Source organism: Chiloscyllium plagiosum, unplaced genomic scaffold (genome assembly GCF_037043375.1).
Source record: "Chiloscyllium plagiosum isolate Xiang-an unplaced genomic scaffold, Cpla_swu_hap1 HiC_scaffold_30, whole genome shotgun sequence".
NCBI lineage: Eukaryota > Metazoa > Chordata > Chondrichthyes > Orectolobiformes > Hemiscylliidae > Chiloscyllium > Chiloscyllium plagiosum.
In genome coordinates this window covers 12,638,544-12,654,367 of record NW_028270168.1, presented here as the reverse complement: position 1 = coordinate 12,654,367, position 15,824 = coordinate 12,638,544, and the positions used below count along the sequence as shown (strand labels likewise).

The 15,824-nt window shown below is 41.2% G+C and overlaps 1 long non-coding RNA gene across 2 annotated transcripts in view; it reads right to left on the bottom strand.

Moving 5' to 3' along the window:
- Window positions 1-3,004: 3,004 nt before the first annotated feature.
- LOC148142138 (uncharacterized) overlaps window positions 3,005-15,824 on the bottom strand; it is a 44,264-nt gene continuing 31,444 nt past the window's right edge. The window contains exon 3 of one of the 2 annotated variants that reach the window (XR_015752122.1): window positions 3,005-3,525. This is a non-coding gene — a long non-coding RNA (uncharacterized LOC148142138). The remainder of the gene's footprint in view (window positions 3,526-15,824) is intronic. The other variant, XR_015752121.1, reaches the window with a different exon arrangement.

Here is a 15,824-nt window from a genome sequence, read left to right as displayed (position 1 = left end):
GGCCACCCTCTTCCCTTTAACAAGGGATTCCAATTCCTTATTAAACCACGGCTCCCTCACACGGCCCTTTCCTCCCTGCCTGACAGGTACATACTTATCAAGGACACTCAATAGTTGCTACTTGAACAAGCTCCACATATCAATTGTGCCCTTCCCTTGAAGCCTACTTTTCCAAGCCACGCATCCTAAGTCGTGCCTCACCGCATCATAATTTCCCTGCCCCCAGCTATAACTCTTGCCCTGCAGTGCACACTTATCCCTCTCCATCACTAGAGTAAAAGTCACCGAATTGTGGTCACTGTCCCCAAAGTGCTCACCTACCTCCAATTCTAACACCTGGCCTGGTTCGTTACCCAGAACCAAATTCAGTATGGCCTCACCTCTTGTTGGCCTGTCTACAATTCACAATTGGTTCTGATTGCATTACATGAGCATTGTGAGTGCAGTCTCAATTGAAGTGTAGGAATCAGAAAGCTTCCTGATCAGATTGGAGTCAGGCACGGTTGCCCACTGTCTCCTGCCGTGTTTGTGTGTTACATAACGTGTCCTTTGCTGACCCCATCAGGAAGGATGCAAGTCTGAGAGCGATGATTATTCCAGGATGGAATGGATGATCTTGCTATTTTCTGCTCAGATCCGTTGTCAGTGTGTAGACTCATGAGCATCTGCGACCAGTTCCAACTGGTCTCGGGAGCCAAGGTAAATCGAGGCAAGAGCGACGCCATGTGCTTTGGGAACTGGGCCAACACATCGTTTAACCTCATCACTATCAGGACAGATTACCTGAAACTGGTCTTTTGGGAACACCACTCTATTGCTATTGTGGGTAAAAATCTGGTCATCATGTGTTTGGCACTCATTGTTGTTGTATTAGGTGCAGTTCTGACCCATTCCCCAAAAACTGTGCCGTTGCGGTGTTCCACCTCATCTGGAGGTCTAGCATGAACTGGGTCCACAGGGACACCATGTATAAATGTTCTGGACCAGGCCAGACCTCCTTAAAACATTTCAAGAAGGCATCCCACAAAAGTGAACCGAATGTAGAATTACGAATAATCTGAAAACCCAATTGACTCTATTGCAAATTAATGGTGCTGTTCCAAATTCTTGCAACATCCCCACACACACTCCCTAGGGAAAGAAAAATCAAACATAGGTTCGTTGGAGAGAGATAGCAAAGAGAGAGGATCAGCATGGAACTGCTTCTTTGGGTCCCCAGCAGCTTCTCTGGGTTCCCAGATAAAACTTGGAAAGCAATTGTAAACAAAAATAGCTTGCTCAAACCAAACCAAACCAACCCCTGAACTGGGATAACTGCTGACACCCCTTTCATTGTACAAGTGTTTTTAAAAAAAAATCACTTAAAAGCTTTTTAAAGTTGATACTTCCAGACATAGCAGAACGTCTGCCTTGACAACTCCTCTGAAAAAAAAACAAGGACAACATAACACTGCTGCCTCACAGCACCAGGATCCCAGGTTCGATTTCAGCCTTGGGCGACTGTCTGTGTGGAGTTTGCACATCCTCTCTGTGTCTACGTGGGTTTCCTCCGGGTGCTCCGGTTACCTCCCACAGTCCAAAGATGTGTAGGTCAGGTGAACTGGCCACACTAAATTGCCCATAGTGTTCGGTGCATTAGTCGGGGGGGGGGGGGGGAGGGGGTGTTACTCTTTGGAGGGTCAGTGTGGACTGGTTGGGCTGAAGGGCCTGTTTCCACACTGTAAGGAATCTACTTTAATCAAATAACTTCGTTAAAGGAGTGGCAATGTCACACAAAACATTGGACAAGGGGTAAGAATGTTCCCAATACCACCCCAATTTTGATGGCCTTTGTGTGTAGCTACATCAAGCTGTACGTAGTCCCTCAGTATGCAAACACCAAGTGTCACTACATCCGGAGGTTCTACCGATCCCTGGTGTTGTGAAGAATGAGACTTGTCTCATTTCCACTGAACACTCGAAGTAGTTACACCATTCTGCATCACTTGCACTTTGTGGATAAACTGACAAAAAAAAAACCTTTGACCACAAGTCCAACTGGAAGTGGTCAGCATGTTGTCAGCTTGAGACCATGTGGGAAACGGACAAGCTAGATCCCATTGCATAGTTCCCTGAGCAGAATGTCAAGCACCAAGACATCATTTGGCTGGTGGTGAGAAGGGCACTACCTGTGAGTTCCTTCATGGGGGGATGTGACTACAGATTGATAGTTTGGTTGGTCTCCCAACTGTGCCTGTGTAGTCACCTTTGCAATCATTCTTACGTATTTTTACCAGTTGCAAAGTTGGTCAAATCTCCACGTGGTTCCCCCTGAAAACGACCTGAAAGAAGAAGCTCGATAACGGAAGAGTGATTTTAGCTTGCTTGAGGTGGTTTTACTGACGTAGGTTTTAATCATTGGTTTTATTGTTGATTTTACCTTTGGTTTTATCCAGCGCTGTGTGGCCACTGGTGGTTTTAATTTACTCTTTCCATTGCAAGAGCATTACTCTTATCAGGTCAGCTAATACGACCAGAGCAAGAATATGAGACGGCTGGTGACCTTTTGGTCAATCTATTAACAAATTGGCGATTATGTCGAGCTCCAAAATTTCCGGTTGGGTGGGAGACCGGGAAAATAACTGCCCCGCACGGTTGCTATTGGCGGCACTGTGCACCAAATGTATTAGCCAAATAAGGACTCGGCCATTTGTTTCCACACAAACGGAAGAGACCCTCACGATCGTCCCGACAAGGTTACCCTCAGGCAGGCATGAGGGGACCGCTTATAAGGTCGGGACAAGACTGAATCGAGTTGAAGGATCCAAAGAGAAGGCCCTTCTCGAATCTTGTCCGCTCGATATCCTGACAATTTTTAATTCAAATTTTAAAGGGCCATTCGATTTTAGTCATAATAGAGAGTCAGTGAGCGATAGAGAGTCAGTGAGCGATAGAGAGAGAAGTGAGAGTAGGGTTATTCCTCTGATTGTTACAGAGAAAGATAAAGTAGAAATAATAATAAAGTACCCAATAGATAATTTTATATATAAATTTTGTAATAACATTTATAATACGATAGAGCAATATAGAAAACATCTAAACCAATGTAAAGGGATAAAATCAGTAAGAGTAAAGTGTAGCAAATGCAACTGGGAGGGTAGCTACCACTCAGTCGCTTGTCACTATCCTAAATGCAATAGTAATGAAAGAAATAATGATGTAGATAAATTGTTCCAGTGCGAAGTTTGCCCACTCAGGTTTACGAGGAGAAAGTGAGGACTGCAGATGCTGGAGATCAGAGCTGAAAATGTGTTGCTGGAAAAGCGCAGCAGGTCAGGCAGCATCCAAGGAACAGGAGAATCGACGTTCCGGGCATAAGCCCTTCTTCAGGAATCGGGTTTACAACACTCAGGTTTACAACAGCTATAGGTTCAGGGCAGCACGAGAGGCACGTGCACCCAAATTTAAGGAATACTAAAAGAAATAAAGATAAAAAAGATAATTTGGAAAAGGTTGAAAAAGGTAGAAGAGGAGTCTGGTCCAACTCTGAAATAGAAATGTTAAAACTGTTAGAACAGGAATTTTTAGGCTGTAAAAATATTAATAAACTTATCGCAGTAAAACTAAAAACTAAAACACCAAAGCAAATCTCTGATAAAAGAAGATTATTATTAAAACAAAATAGGACTAGCGATAAAGAAGTGGGCATTAGTCAAGAAATAGTCCCCATTAATAATAATAGAAATGAGGAGATTAGTGACATTGATTTAGATTCTCCAACGGAACTTGTAGTAATAGAAGGAAATAATCGGCAAGAAAATATTAATATTAATGGGAGTTCAGAATCTATAAATAGGCCACTAATAGAATTATTCGACATGATGGAGGACAAAATAAGTAAAAGCAAACTTATAACAATAAATGACTATGATAACATTATGAACATAGTAATTGGTGAGTTAGGAAGTAATAATGATAGTAATAAATCGGATAAAAAGAAATGCAAAAAGGATCTAACTACCAAGCATAAGGATAATAGACAAAGATATAATATGAGATTAAATAACGCTAAGAGAAGACATAATAAGAAAAAGGGAAAATTTAAAGAGATACAGGTTTTATATAAAAATAAAAGACAGTAACTCGCAAGATCTATGATGGGAGCTCCATCCAACTGTATGTGTCCACTCAGTAAGGAGGAGCTGGAAGAATATTTTAGAAACAGGTTGTCTACTCCGAACGATAAAAGTAATTTAAGAGGCTTTGCCAAATATAAAGGTGAAATTGAGGGGTCCCTGTGTGACATGCTGACCCGCCCTGTCATGGTGGAAGACGTCAATCAGGCCTTAAAGGTGATGGATGTTAAAACCACGGCGGGACCGGATCAGATGACACTCAAAGACGTAATTAGAATATTTAGTAAAGATAATACGGTAATCCCTAGAATTTATACTATTTGGCTTAAAATAGGCAGTATCCCAGATGTATTAAAGATAAGCTGAACAGTATTAATCCCTAAAGTCAATGATGAAGGTGGTTAAAAAGATATTAATAATTGGAGACCCATCACAATAGGCCCAATTTTATTGAGACTTTTCACAAAAATTATTGCAAATAGGTTAAGTAAGGTAATAAATCTAAATGAGCGGCAAAAAGGTTTTTTGGCAGGAGTCGCTGGTTGTGAAGAGAACATCAAAATACTTGAAAACATTATTAATGGAGCTAAGAAAAAGAAAATTGACTTCGCTGTGGTATTTGTCGACCTGGCTGAAGCCTTTGATACCGTGGGGCACAAATTGATAATTAATGCCCTCAAAAGAATTCAACTTCCCACAGTTTTTATTAAATTAATTATAAGTTTATACAATAATAATTTTACAAGGATTGAAGGTTTTAATTGTAAAACAAATTTGATCAAAATTTTAAAAGGGGTTAAACAGGGTGACTCCTTGTCACCGATTCTTTTTAATATAGTTATGGACCCTCTCATAAACACAATTGAAGAGGGTAAAAAAGGAACATTTTTAGGTCAGGATAGGGACAGTCACCATTGTGCAACCCTAGCTTTTGCCGATGATACAGCATTGATCAGCCAATCTTATGAAGGAATGGCATACAATTTAAAACTCTCAGAAAGATTTTGCAATAATACTGGTATGGAAGTTAATGTGAGAAAAACCAAAAGGATTTTACTTTGCTTATAAAATCAAAACATTTATTTAGAATAATAGGGCCATTTAATAGGAAATTTAATCAGGGAGAGATACAGTTTATAGATCCAGGAAGCACCGATAAATATCTAGGTGCAAAAATTGAACCATGGATTGGGGTAAGCCAATCGTGTTAGGAGGACCAGCTAGGAAACTGGATAGATAATCTTAAAAAACCCATACAAAAATTGGAACTCTTAAAAGTATATTTTATCCCGAGGCTTTATTATTATTTAATTTTATCAGAGGCATCACAAAATTATCTAAATAGACTTGATAATATAATTAAAAGTGCGGTCAAAGAATTATTACATCTTATCGCAGATGGGTTAGAACATAGAACATAGAACAATACAGCACAGAACAGGCCCTTCGGCCCAGGATGTTGTGCCGAACATTTGTCCTAGCTTAAGCACCTGTCAATGTACCTATCCAATTGCCGCTTAAAGGTCACCAAGGATTCTGACTCTGCCACTCCCACAGGCAGCGCATTCCAAGCCCCCACCACTCTCTGGGTAAAGAACCTACCCCTGACATCGCCCTTATACCTTCCACCCTTCACCTGAAATTTATGTCCCCTTGTAACACTCTGTTATACCAGGGGAAAAAGTCTCTGACTGTCTACCCTATCGATTCCCCTGATCATCTTATAAGCCTCTATCAAGTCACCCCTCATCCTTCGCCGTTCCAATGAGAAAAGGCCTAGCACTCTCAACCTATCCTCGTACGACCTATTCTCCATTCCAGGCAACATCCTGGTAAATCTCCTCTGCACCCTCTCCAAAGCTTCCACATCTTTCCTAAAATGAGGCGACCAGAACTGCACACAGTACTCCAAATGTGGCCTTACCAAGGTCCTGTACAGCTGCAACATCACCTCACGACTCTTGAATTCAATCCCTCTGCTAATGAACGCTAATACACCACAGGCCTTCTTACAAGCTCTACACACCTGAGTGGCAACTTTCAAAGATCTATGAACATAGACCCCAAGATCCCTCTGCTCCTCCACCTTACTAAGAACCCTACCGTTAACCCTGTATTCCGCATTCTTATTTGTCCTTCCAAAATGGACAACCTCACACTTGACAGGGTTGAACTCCATCTGCCACTCCTCAGCCCAGCTCTGCATCATATCTAAGTCCCTTTGCAGCCGACAACTCCACCAATCTTCGTATCGTCTGCAAATTTACTGACCCACCCTTCGACTCCCTCTTCCAAGTCATTAATAAAAATTACAAACAGCAGAGGACCCAGGACTGATCCCTGCGGAACTCCACTTGTAACTGAGCTCCAGGCTGAATATTTACCATCTACCACCACACTCTGACTTCGACCGGTTAGCCAGTTCTCTATCCAACTGGCCAAACTTCTCACTATCCCATGCATCCTGACTTTCCGCATAAGCGTACCATGGGGAACCTTATCAAATGCCTTACTAAAATCCATGTACACTACATCCACTGCTCTACCCTCATCCACATGCTTGGTCACCTCCTCAAAGAACTCAATAAAACTTGTAGGGCAAGACCTACCCCTCACAAATCCGTGCTGGCTGTCCCTAATTAAGCAGTATCTTTCCAGATACTCATAAATCCTATCCCTCAGTACCCTTTCCATTACTTTGCCTACCACCGAAGTAAGACTAACTGGCCTGTAATTCCCGGGGTTATCCCTATTCCCTTTTTTGAACAGGGGCACAATATTTGCCACTCTCCAGTCCCCTGGCATCACCCCCATTGACAGTGAAGACGAAAAGATCATTGCCAATGGTTCTGCAATTTCCTCTCTTGCTTCCCACATAATCCTAGGATGTATCCAGTCAGGCCCAGGGGACTTGTCTATCCGCACGTTTTTCAAAATGCCCAACCCATCTTCCTTCCTAACAAGTATCTCCTCTCGCTTACCAGTCTGTTTCATACTTTCCTCTTCAACAATATGGTCCCTCTCATTTGTAAATACTGAAGGAAAGTACTCATTCAAGACCTCTCCTATCTCTTCTGACTCAATACACAGTCTCCCACTACTGTCCTTCATTGGAGAGAAAATGAGGTCTGCAGATGCTGGAGATCAGAGATGGAAATGTGTTGCTGGAGAAGCGCAGCAGGTCAGGCAGCATCTAGGGAACAGGAGAATCGATGTTTCGGGCATTAGCCCTTCTTCATTGGACCTACCCTCGTTCCCGTCAACCTCATGTTTCTCACATATGCATAAAAGGCCTTGGGGTTATCCTTGATCCTACCCGGCAAAGATTTTTCATGCCCTCTCTTAGCTCTCCTAATCCCTTTCTTCAGCTCCCGCCTCGCTATCCTGTATCCCTCCAACGCTCTGTCTGAACATTGTTTCTGCAACCTTACGTAAGCCTCCTTCTTCCTCTTTACTAGACATTCAACCTCCCTCGTCAACCAAGGTTCCCTCACACGACCATCTCTTTCCTGCCTGACAGGTACATACATATCAAGGACACATCGTATCTGTTCCTTGAAAAAGTTCCACATTTCCACGACATCCTTCCCTGACAGCCTATGCTCCCAATTTATGCTCCTCAGATCCTGTCTTGCAGCATCGTATTTACCCTTCCGCCAATTGTAAAACCTGCCCTGTTGCACGACCTATCTCTCTCCATAACCAAGGTGAAAGTCACAGAATTGTGATCACCATCACCAAAATGCTCACCCACTAACAAGCCCATCACTTGTCCCGGTTCGTTACCAAGTACCAAATCCAATATGGCCTCCCCTCTGGTCGGACAATCTACATAGTGAGTTAGAAAAGCTTCCTGGACACACTGCACAAACACCACCCCGTCCAATCGACTTGATCTAAAGAGCTTCCAATCAATATTTGGGAAGTAGAAATCGCCCATGACTACTACCCTGTGGCTTCTGCACCTTTCCAAAATCTGTTTCCCAATCTGTTTCTCCACATCTCTGCTGCTATTGGGGGGCCTATAGTAATCACCCAACAAGGTGACTGCTCCTTTCCTATTTCTGACTATATACTAGGACTCGCGATGGTGGCCTTGCACTGAATAAATTATTAACATTTATTCCAATTGCCATTTTAAGAAAATATGAAATGTTATACAGGTATGCGGATGAAATTTTACATGCTTCATTTTCATTCGAGAGTACTAGTATAACAACAAAAATGCAAAAATTTAGTAAATTGAATGCATTAAAAGAAATCTGAAATCCAAACATAAATGGGCAATTGGAAGAAATGAATAATACCAATGAGGAGAACAACGGTGTAGAAGAATTTAATAATAAAAATTACACCAACTGGAGGAATGTAGAACTACAGAAATGGATGGCCTTGCCCTGTCAAGGAGCAGGCATCCATTATTTCAAGAACGATAGTATCTCCAATAATTGGTTAACAAAGATACACATATGAAGATGTCCAAAGTAATAAATTTGATTTTATTACGAACAAATTTATATCCTACAAGAGCGTCGTTAACTTATAGAAGGCCATTTAACATCAAAAATTGTCAGTGATGTAATGAGACTTCAGAAACGATCGCGCATATTTCGGGCTGGTGTCCCTATGTAAAAAATATGAGGATTAAGAGACACAATAGAATAGTAGAAGAATTAACGAAGTTTATTAAGATAAAAGGATGGATGACCTACGTGGAACCAGGCATTAAAGATAAAACTGGGAAATTATGGATCCCAGACTTAATATTTAAAAAGGAAAATCGCATATTAGTGGTAGATGTGACAATTAGAATGGGCACTTAATCTAACTCACTTGATCAGGCTTGGGAGGAAAAGAAGGACAAATATAAACATCTAGAGAGCGAAATTATGGCTCTCACAAAAGGAACAATGGTATCCTTTTATGGATGCGTGATGGGATCCCGAGGAAAATTGTTTGAGAAGAACAATGAGTTAACGAAAGACCTCGGGATCGAGAAATATAAGACCTTCGCCCAAAACATCACGAATCTGGTTTTATCTTTGACTCTTGAGTTTTTAAGGATTTTTATGGACTCTTAGGAATCTCTATTTGACATAATTTAATAACTTTTTAGAATTTTTTAATGTTCAATTTTAGCTAGGATTATATGTTAAATTTTACTTAGTATTTTAATATTTTAATGTTTTAGTAATAAAAGTAAACTATTTTAATTCACTAATTAAGAGTGGTGGGTAATATGGTTGTATTATAATTAAAGTGCACTAAATACACGACAAATGATGAACGAGAATATGACCCAACGGTCGAAAAACCCAGCTCACTCCTCGCTTTATCGGTAATTCTGACTTACAATATTTTATCCCATTCCCTTTAAGATCATCTGGCTGTGGTTAGCGAGATAGGGGTACACTTATGTCGACGAGCGACGATAAAACTCGAAAAGGACACGATTCATTCATATGGTGAGTGGACGAAACAAGCCTGGTCAGTCTGTGCTACTGCATGGTGCCCTCCAAGCAGCTACGGGGTGGGGTGGTGGGGGAATGATTATCATAGACCTCCTACTGGAATGTGCCTTTTCAAAGAAAGCCTGGAGAAAAATTAAATGATTTTTGTTGAGGTTTGTCCTAAGCAGCTCAACAGCACAGGAGTCTGTGCTCTGCAGTCTGTTTCCTGGGATGCACACCCAAGACAATTATCGACAGTGCCTCGAGGACCATCAACTCGGTGAAAGATGCTCTTTGGTCTGATAAAAACCTGGTGGTCTTGAAGGGCAACAAGTTGATCCTGACAAAGTGTTGCAGACTGACACATTCCAAGGTGCAGGACTACGTGTTGAGGGAAACACTAAACCTTGGGGCAGCTGCAACCAAGGCACAGTAGGGAAAGACCACTCCCTGAGCTTTTTCTGCTTAAGTTAAATGGGGGTCTGTTCGGTTATCAGACCTTCCTGGTGTTCTAACCGCATGCACGTATAGGCTTGAACAAGTAAGGGATATCTTTGTTTGTTTAATATAGTCGAACTCCAGTGTTTGTTTCCTTGATATGTTGCAGTTTAATTTACAATTTAATGCAGTTACATGTCCTTCAGTTTGGATGAACACTGTACCAAATTGTTCCCAATTCTCTGGATTTCTCACTGCATCATAATGTGAATCAACCTTTAAGATTTTGTTTTAACTTTAAGAAGGCTAGATGCAGTGCCAGCAGGATAACATTAAGGCTCAAGAAAATGGATTCAATCAACCCAATTGGGTTAGGTTTAATAGCCAGATGGCTATGGGAGGAAGGATAGATTTGGAATGGCAGGGGAGGAGACGATTTTCAGGATGTGGCATGAAATCAGTTTTGGTGAGGGGGCTGGTAGGGAACCTTTGGTATGAAGAATCAAAAAGATGATGTGAGATAGTGATCAAATTCTAAAATGATTATTAAATTGTTGGGTTTGTGAAGGGGTTTGTGATGCAGCTGGAGGAGGTTCACTCAACAATCCAATATTTGATCAGCCGTGTGTGATGTGGCAGCAATGCTAGCTCAGTCTGGTGCTGTATCACCCACTGATGAGGTTGCAAATTGGAAGTAACTATTCAGTAAATACTGCTATCTTGATATTCCTTTCATATTTGGAAGACTGCATTTAATTTTTTTTTGCAGGTTGTAAATGTAGACATAGACTTTTATTTTTGCTGTTTTTGAGATTCTGGTTTTGTAACCAAGATGCCACCAGAGATGGTGACTTTGTATACTTTTCACTGTACTTGAGCACGTGACAAAGCACTCTAAATCTAAATCTGACAAAGGACCGCTCAGAACCAGTTGAGGTGAGACACTGCAGTACTTAAAACATCTGGTTCATATCTTTGAAATGCAGTAAATATTGATTTTCATTTTTTAATTCTGACAATACTGAATTTGGCAGCCAAGTGCTATAGCTGCCTTGTGAAGCCTCGTCTTCATGTTGAATCACTGTGGTAAAGGGGATAGGTGCGATCCAATAATGGGTTGACTATTGTCACTAGCATGCTTGCAATGTACAATGATGAGCATGCAATGTCTTGAATACCTGGTTGCTTTTGGAAACAGCAACTTGATTTGCATAATATTAGGGGAAATTATTAGCATCAGGATGGATTTTAGATGAATGAAGAATATTGCACTAGATTGTCAATTGTGAGAACTATTTTCTCCATGGTGAATTGGTTCCAGCATGCTTCATCAGCTTAGTGGCAAAACTGGGTGTACTATTGGAATGCTAGTTAATGGGGAAGAGTTGGCCTATAGAGATGTTCAAATGTATTCAGAAGGAATGAGTTTGCAATTTCTGCTCCATGTAGCTAATTTGTTTCTGACTTCCCTGCTCTTGTAATAATTAATTTGAATGAAAGTTCATCTCGATAAGTTTTAGAAAACATGGATTTGTGGAGGACTAGTCTAAGAATTTAGTACATAAAGACATTAATGTGTATTCTTTACTTGGTTGAGGTACATGATGTGAAATATAGATCTCTAGATATATTGCATATTTACAAGACAAGGTCAGCCATCTCAGTGTTTATTGACTTGAGAATTGAACATGTATTTTTAATCCTATGTCATGGTTTATAATGGACAAATTGTGATTGAACCAATAAAATGGATTCTTCCAGCAACAATGATTAACAAGCATGTTCCACTTTTCTCTCAATGTCTTTGTCCTTTTATTTCTTTATGAAATCAAATCTTGAATATGAGAGCAGGTGTAGGCTCTGATATCCTTGAAGGAGAAAGTGAGGACAACAGATGCTGGAGGTCAGAGAAGTAAAGTGTGGCACTGGGAAAGCACAGCAGGTCAGGCAGCTTCCGAGGAGCAGGAGAGTTGACGTTTCGGGCATAATCCCATCATCAGGAATGTAGTGGGGGTGAACGGGGTTGAGAGATAAATAGAAGGGTAAGGGTGGGGCAGGGGAAAAGGTAACGGGGAAGGTGATAGATAGATGCAGGTGGGGGATGATGGTGATAGGTCAGAGAGGAGGGTGGAATGAATACGTGGGAAGGAAGATGGACAGATGGGTCAGTACAAGAGGAGGGCCCCGATTTGGAGGGTTGGATCTGGAATGAGGTGGGGGGAGGGGAGATGAGGAAACTGGTGAGATCGATCTTGCTGCAATGTGGTTGGAGGGTGCCAAGGAGGAAGATGAAGCGTTCTTCCTCCAGTCGCCAGTTAGCTAGAATTAGGCAGTGGAGAAGGCCCAGGACTTGCATGTCCTTGGTTGAGTGGGAAGGGGAGTTGAAGTCATCCATTATCTCTCAGCCCCCTTCATACCCGCCTCTCCCTGCTCCCCCCAACCCGCAGCCCCACTCCACACACACACATTCCTGATAAAGGGCATATGCCCGAAACGTCAACTCTCCTGCTCCTCAGATGCTGCCTGACCTGCTGTGCTTTTCCAGTACCATACGTTTTGACTCTGATATCCTTGAGCTTGCTCTGTCTTTCAATAGGATCATTACTGATCCGATCTCAAATTTCTACTGTCTACTCCTGGTGGATATCCTTTGGCATGCCCCTTATCAATGGAGAATCTAGCTACAGTATGGAAACAGGCCCTTAGGGCCATCAAGTTCACCTAACACTATGGGGCAATTTAGCATGGCAAATTCACCTGACGTGCACAGCTTTGGACTGTGGGAGGAAATCAGAGCACCCCGAGGAAACCCACGCAGACACGGGGAGAATGTGCAAGCCGGAATCGAACCTGGGACCCTGGTGCTGTGAGACAGCAGTGCTAACCACTGAGCCACCGTGGTCTCAAAGTAAATTCCACACTCGAGCATCTGAGACAAAAATCTCCACATCTCTGCCTTAAATGGGATCCATTCTTATTTCTAATTCTGTTTCTCACAGGGAGGATGTACTTTTCAGCAGCTGGATGTTACTATCTATGCTACTTAACTATGTGATCTGCCTGTATTGCTCGCAAAACAAATGTGGGTGACTTTTGACCAGATCAATAAAAGGCAAACTTTGTCCATGGTTACCACTGAACAACAAAGTCAAATTCCATTTAAATTGCAAAGCATTTCTGGCATTTTACTGAGGGTTCAGACTTCAAAGTTTACAGTTGAGTCTATTTTGACACGACATCTGCAAAAGCCTGGGTGTGGGGATCGGGATCACGCTGCATAATATCAGGAACTAGTGTGTGAATGTGTAATTATAAAGTTCCTCTGCCTAACAATCAAGTCTCATCTCAGCATAAGTATGTCAAAATCTGTATAGCTTGTTAAAAAGGCTGATTAAAAATTTACAGAATGTTCAAGAACCACAAACCGTGCAAAAAATAATAAGTGAATCGCCATATGCAGTCACTGTTGCTGTGCAATTGAAATCAATATTCTCCATAGTAATATCCTAAAGTTGAAAATCACACAATACCAGGTTATAATTCAACAGGTTTATTTGGAAGTACGAGCTTTCGGAGTGCTGCTCCTTCATCAGGAAACTATGGTGCAGGATCAGAAGACAGAATTTACAGCAAATTATTACAGTTTCAGTTGTATGACACTGTAATCTTTTGCTATAAATTCTGCATCATGAGGTGGAGAAGTCGATGTTTTGGACTTCTTCAGGACACCAGAGGGCAGTGTTGCTGCATAACGACACCAGAGAGCTCTTAGCACGATGAGCACGAGAGACCTCAGCCCTTCCATTAAAATCACTGGGAATACATCAAAGAGAAAGAATTGCTGCACCTTGGTTCCAATAAAGTGTAATTTGCATGTGCTCTGGTTACTAACATTGCATAAATGGGGAGAACACAGGATAAAACATTGTATGAATAACTTCTGGAATTCGAATGGGGCAAAGGGTTTGAAACTTCATTGAGTGATTATTAGATTAGGTTAGATTCCCTACAGTGTGGAAACAGGCCCTTCGGCCCAACAACTCCACACCGACCCTCCCGAGATACTCAGGAGATACATTAAGGAGGAAGCCAAGAAAATGGCAAAGTTTTCTTGAATAGTTTTGGAGAAAGTTCCTAAAAGAGCAACAACTCCAGCTTGAATCAAACATGGGCCAGTACTACAGATTTTCTGAAAATTTATACAATCCATTCTGTTAAATTTCTTTTGTCCATTGTTTAAACCTCCCAGAATGAACACATTGGTACCCTTAATGAAGTAGCAGGCATAGAATTTCCACAACTTCAATTACAATGTGAAGGATTATAACGATGAAGCAGCAAAGTAATTTATGGGCAGCACAAAAATGACCAAAGAAAAACCACAACAGAAATGAGGTCATTAAGGGATACAGCAATAACAACAACAATTTACATTTGTAGTGTACCTTTAGCACAGCAGAAGGTCCAAAAGTGTTTCATATGGGCATTGTGAAACAAAATTTGATACTGAACAACAGAAGTAGATATCAGGTCAGTTGCTTAAAATCTTAGTCAAAGTGTGGTTTAAGGAGCATTTTTTAAAAATATATTTTTATTGAAAAAAATAGATTTTTTAATATTACAAACACAAAACAATACAATTCAAAACAGTACAAAAAAACAACCCAAGTAAAATAAAATCCCCAACCTACCCTCACGTACAAATGTATAAACATATACACAAAAACAGAATTAAAGAACTATTTTAACTAAATAAATAAATAACCAACAACAAACTAATAAATAGTAATAACTCAGCCCAGCCAAATAACTCATATGTTCACAGTTCCTCCCCCCTGGATATTGGACGCTCAAAACACAATTGTTATGGCTATATTAAAACCCTTGTTAGTGTGGCAGATAAATCTGTGTCAAGGTATTCCAAAAAGGGCTGCCATGTCTTGTAAAAATTTCTCAGTTTTGTGTGAGAAAACCAAGGGGAATATGCTCCATAACAACCTTCCACCAACCCGACTTCCGGGGGGGCAGCAGAGTTTCAGATATCCAAACCTAGCAAGATATTCTTTTTTGCATAGAATGTCAGAATATTGAAAGGTTTTTTCCTTTGCGCACCTGCAGAAAATAGTGGGCAGGCCCAAAAGAAGAGAGATAGGGTCCTTCTCCACCCTTACACCCAAAATCCTCTCGATTATACCTGCCACAGCACTCCAATATGTTTGAAGCCTATCACAAGACCAAAGACAATGGGTAAGAGTGCCTGTGCAGACCTTGTACTTGGGACATGCTGAAGATATCCCTGATTTAAATTTTGACAAACGGTCCAGAGCCAAGTGGACCCTGTGGAGAATCTTCAACTGTAAAGCATGGGTCCTATTGCAAAATGATATCTTCCTTGCATTCATCCAAATATCCTCCCAAGCCTCTGAGGAGACTTCAACACCCAGCTCTCTTGCCCACATCCTGCAGAGTCTCTCAAACTCACCTGAGGGAGCACCCCCCCAATTGATGATATAAAGTACTGACAGAAAGTGTACTCAGCACTAAGCACTCCCCTCTTTGTATTTGCATGGATCAGTCATAAGTGTGGTCTTTTTTGAATAAAATCCCTAACTTGAAAAAAACGAAAGGGGTATCTATTAGATAACTCGTACTGCTGTACTAACTGATTGAAGGACATAATTACGTTTCCCTCAAATAAATCACCCATGCAAAACACCCCCCCAGCTGCCTAACATTTAAATCCTGATTAATCATCACCGGTTGAAAACCCGGCATACCCACTAAAGGTGTAAACAAAGATGTTTTGCCAATATTGCCTCCC